The sequence below is a fragment of the Phacochoerus africanus genome, chromosome 13, assembly GCF_016906955.1.
Source record: "Phacochoerus africanus isolate WHEZ1 chromosome 13, ROS_Pafr_v1, whole genome shotgun sequence".
Taxonomy (NCBI): domain Eukaryota; kingdom Metazoa; phylum Chordata; class Mammalia; order Artiodactyla; family Suidae; genus Phacochoerus; species Phacochoerus africanus.
Window position 1 is genome coordinate 48,958,622 of NC_062556.1, and position 5,347 is coordinate 48,963,968.

Sequence of the window (5,347 nt, forward strand, 5' to 3'; positions counted from 1 at the left end):
AGTAGGAGACAGCAAGCCAGCTCAAGCTGCACATCCTGATCTGAGAAGGCTGCAGCTCTTCTGTCCTTTGTGTTGGGAAAGAAGAGAAGGTGTGGAAGGAATAATCTAGATTTTACTGACCATTAACCCGTAACTTTCAAAGTTATCTTTAATTAAAGAGGAAAAAAAATGGATTCTATCTTTAGCTGGACTAAAGTAACTTCCAGGCAACTTATTTCAAAAGAGAACCTCTGTATTTATATACACAATTATTAAATTTAAAACATTTCACTTATACAAATGAATCTATATACAAAACAGAAACAGGAGTTCCCATGGTGGCTCAGCGGTAAGGAACCTCAATAGTATCCATGAGGATGTGGGTTTGATCCCTGGCCTCACTCTGTGGGTTAGTATCCAGTACTGCGGTGAGCTGTGGTGTAGGCCAGTAGCTGCAGCCCAGATTCGACCCCTAGCCTGGGAACTTCCACATGCTGAGGGTGAAAAAACAACAACAAATAGAAACAGGCTCACGGACCTAGAAAACAAACTTATGGTTACCAAAGGGGAAAGAGAGGGGGAGAGGGATAATTTGGGAGTGCAGGATTAACATACAAAGCATTATGTGTAAAATAGATAAGCAACAAGGACTTATTGTATAGCACGGAGAACTATACTCAGTATCTTGTAATAGCTCAAAATGGAAAATAAGCATGCACACACATACATAACTGAATTGCTTTGCTGTACACCTGAAACTAACACAATATTGCAAACAAATTACACTTCAATTGAAAAAAATTTTTCTTTTTCATCCTGTACAATAGGTTTTTTTAACTGCTGGGCTCCAAAGCTGGAAGGCTAACTGGTGTTTTTGACAGATGAAACTGAATGAGACATGCCACTGCACATTTTATCTGCATCAGAGCTGAAGGACAAATCGTTTCTTAGGACACTTAAAATGGAAAGACTGGAGTTCCCGTCATGGCTTCGTGGTTAATGAATCCGACTAGGAACCATGAGGTTGCAGGTTTGATCCCTGGCCTTGCTCAGTGGGTTAAGGATCTGGCGTTGCTGTGAGCTGTGGTGTAGTTCGCAGACGTGGCTCAGATCCCACGTTGCTGTTGCTGTGGCGTAGGCTGGCAGCTACAGCTCCGATTAGACCCCTAGCCTGGGAACCTCCATATGCTCCAGCTGCGGCCCTAGAAAAAGACAAAAAGACAAACAAAAAAAAAAAAAGGAAAGACTGATGTCCAGATATAATGTGGACTGTAACTAAGGGCAGTGAAAGAAGGCAGTCTTGGCTAGGATACAATGTTCTTCCTGATATTTTGCGTTTCACAGAGGTACCAAGTTTTTAGAAAGTCCAAAATCCCTATGTGTAACTTAGTTTTCTTCTATAATCACAGGGAAGAAAGAGCAAAGAATGTGTTAACCTGGTTTAGCTAGGGTGCTCCCTGAGTGTTCTTTCATACAACTTCATATATTGACAGATTACAGCTCTACTTCCCTACTAGATCTTTAAATTATTAGCCCTATCTTCCTCCAATAAAAATTTACTGAGCCCTTGTTATGTGCCATATGCTAAATACAGCACTATATCTACTTTCAAGAAGAAACCTTCCTTAGCCTGGAAGTGAGATGCTGGTCATAAGCCATAGATGGAAGATTGCAAACCCGTGAGGTTGATTCTACTCCTGACCAGGAGGACATTTTCATAGCCTAAGACCATCAGTGATGCCCGAATTTAGAAAGAAGTGTACATGGCGCCGACATCGGGCAAGGGAAAGGTCGGCTGCCTATGAAAATACCTATGAATCTGCCCATGTCATTGAGGATAAGGAGCAATAGAAGAAGGAGGAGGAGAGCATCAGTCAAATTGAGAAGTAACATATCCTGGTGGTGGGAGCAGGTTCCAGGTCTGTCTGCTGGGGACTTACCTTGTGTGATACTGGGAAAGTTACTCAATATCTCATCTACATTTCCTCATCTGAAAGAGGAAGTAGCACCTTTTGCATAGGGCTGTTGGAAAGCCTAAATATAGTAAATGTCAGCTGTGTCAAAACCTTAATAATAGTGTATTTCTGTTCACCAAAGGGTAGGCACTGCTTCCTTTTGCTTGATATACGTGAAAGAAAAGAGAAGTTTTTGTTCTGAAGCTGGCTTCCTTGACAATATTAACAAACTGTTCACAAGAGAAGTAAAAAATATATTCAATAAATAACTAGAAAATTGTAAAGAATTGTTTAAAAGCTGTAACAAATAAAAGAGTATAAATCCAAAATTACTGGATTTAGGATTAGGGTGGGGTGTTAACTATAGCTCCATAGTTTTTTGCCATAAAGTGTTACATATTAAGTATGTGACATTAATTCCTTTAAGTGAACATACTTTCTAACTTTATTAAATTCACACTAAATTATACTACTAAATTGTTTGACCTAAAATAAGTTATGTAGATAAGAGATACTGCTAATAAAAATCTGAAAATAGGGCTTCTATATAGGCGTTGAATACTTGTTTAAGCCAGTCAAGCACCTATAAAGCAGACATATGTATCCAAGTTTCATAAGCTTTGGGAGGGAACTCTTAATGTTTTAACATCAAGAGACTATTAATCACTTGCATTAAAATTAGTGCCAAATAGTAGCATGTCCAGGGCAGGGGGCCTTAGCCTTTCTTCATATTCCATGAACCTCTTCGGCAGCCTGGTTAAACTTCCTCTCAGACTTACATTTTATTGCACTGGATTTACAATATTGACTGGATTATAAATCTCAGTGGGAAAAATTAATCAACAGTCAATGCAAAAAAGAAATGGAAAATCTTTTCCAAGCCAAACTGAGGATTGTAACTCAGGAGACAGTCTCTCCGAGAGCTCTGAGAACCATTCTGAAGAGGTAAGAAGGAAGGTCAGTATGTACAGGATTTTAAGGAAGGTCAGTATGTACAGGATTTTAAGGAACTTTCTACCAAGCATACACCTTGGTAGAAGGTTGCTGCTGGTCATGAGAAAGAGGTATCTGAGTAGGTTTAGTGCTTTTCTAAGCATGGGACGATGCAAGAATCCAGGTTCATAAAATTTTTCTCCTGAAATGTCGAACTCTCTGAGGGTCAGTTCTGTCAGTTTTCCCAGAGCACAAAGTGTCTCATCCTGATCTTCGCCCTGAATTCCTATCAGGGTATATTCTAGGTCAGTGACTAGAGTGGCTAAAGACTTGATTCTTGTAGAACTGGTTGGTGGGCAACACTCTTTATTTTCCTATCCCTTCTCTTTCAGCCAAGGGAGGCAATACTTTCAACCAAGATTGGGAGGCATTTCTTGATTGATTTGTCCAAAGGTGCTAGGAATGCTCATTCCCAGGTCAGGTGAGGATTTTGTTGACAGGCTGCTACTGAACTAGGCCCTGTTATCCCTAGCTAAAAGCCTCTGGACTGCCTGTTTTATTAACCTGTCATGGTTCAGGTCACAGTCTCTCCTTGTGGCTTCTTCCCATATCTGGATTTCCACGATTAAAATCATTAATCTTGGCGTTCCTGTTGTGGCCCAGCAGTAATGAACCCGATTAGTATCCATGAGGATGAGGGTTCAATCCCTGGCCTTGCTCAGTGGGTTAAGGATCCAGTGTTGCCATGAGCTGCAGTGTAGGTCACAGACGCGGCTCAGATCTGACGTGGCTGTGGTGTAGGCCAGCAGCTGTAGCTCCGACTGGACCCCTAGCCTGAGAACTTCCATATGACGCGGGAGTGGCCCTAAAAAGCAAAATAAATAAATAAATAAATAAATAAATAAAATTAAAAAAAAAAAACCTAAGAGGTTTTTTTTTTGGTCAGAAATCATATAAGTAAGAATGATACACCCACTCGCTGTATAGCACAGAGAACTCTACCCAATATTCTGCGATAATCTATGTGGGAAAAGAATCTGAAAGAGAATGGATGTGTGTACATGTATAACTACATCACTCTGTTGTACAATAGGAATTATCACAACCTTGTAAATCAACTCTACTTCAATAAAACTTTTATAAATGAAAAAAATTTATACTGATAAAAGGTAAAAAAGTTTTTAAAAGAATGAAATACCTCACTTTTGTCTGGAGATTCTCAATCACTTGACACAGAAGAACAGCCTCAATTATAACCTTTACAGCCCAGGTGCAGAGCTTCCAATAAGGGGTTTCTAGACACAAAATTCCATCTCTGTTTTAACTTCTTAGTTGCCATGGAAATAGGACCCTAGGTCCACTTTGTCATCTAGACTGCGCATTGACTCTGTGTGTTGACACACAACTTTGCTTTGAGCCTACCAGAATACTGCTCATTTAAATTTCACCTAAAGTCCACCTTACCTCAGAATCCGAAAACTCTCTGTCTTATCCATTGTTTGGGGAGCTGTCACACAGTTCCTCTGTGTGCAGTCTATCACAAAGCAATGGTTGATTAGCCTGATTTTAGTGGACTACGGTACTGTGCCACTATGGTGATCTTAGGCTAATTCGAAAAGGGAAACCATTGGTTTAAAACTCAGTCTGTAGTTGAGTCCTCAAAGCTTAAAAATCTCAGACTAGAGAGCAGTAACCAGTACAATGATGGATCAGGCAACAGTAGTCTACAAACATCCTTAGCCTGGGGTGCTGGGGTCCTAGCCAAGAGGAACAGAAGGCAGAACCAGAGCAGAGCAGATGGGAGTTACCGAGAGGCTGAGTTAGGGCTAATATGAGGAAACGTTTTCTCACCATTAGAGCTCCCTGCACACAGAGTGAAGGGACTGCAGACCCAAGAGGGGAGATCCCCCCCACTAACAGAGGTCAACCTGAAGCTTGTTTTTGTAGCTCTGGGAAATCGAAAGTTCCACTGTGGCCCACTAGCGTCTGGTCCTCTCATTTGTAAAAGCTATACTATTTCTTGAGAGCTGCTTCATTTAGTTTTAAGCCATGCTGGAGTTGAGGCCCACTCAGAATCCCCCAGGTGCTCCTCAAATCAGACAGTACCTGTCTGTTCACTGCTAGGATGAGTTTTCCTCTCATGTTGAGTGGGTCTTTGGAGAAACCAGTTTAGCTTGGTGATTTTGAAGTGGTGACAGTAAATGGAAGAGGGCTAGGATTGGTGCCACCTAAATTCTTAGGTGAGTGTTTATAAATGATGCCCTGCCTGAACCTGCCCAGAACTCCCCAAAATGGTGGGGCAAGTGGACAAAGGTGTGTGTGTGTGTGTGTAGAGAAGAACAATTGTCATCAACCCTCAGGAGGCCTGGCAGGAGTGGGAAGGCCAGTGAGGCTCCCAACCCTCCCCGATCCCACCCCCCAAGGGTCATGGTGGTCACCTCTGGCCATTGCAGACACACTACTCATTATAATATACTTAC

General features: G+C 41.5%; 1 long non-coding RNA gene across 1 annotated transcript in view; it reads right to left on the reverse strand.

Moving 5' to 3' along the window:
• LOC125113630 (uncharacterized) overlaps positions 1–5,347 on the reverse strand; it is a 479,447-nt gene that overhangs the window by 473,147 nt on the left and 953 nt on the right. The gene's annotated exons all lie outside the window — the stretch shown is intronic.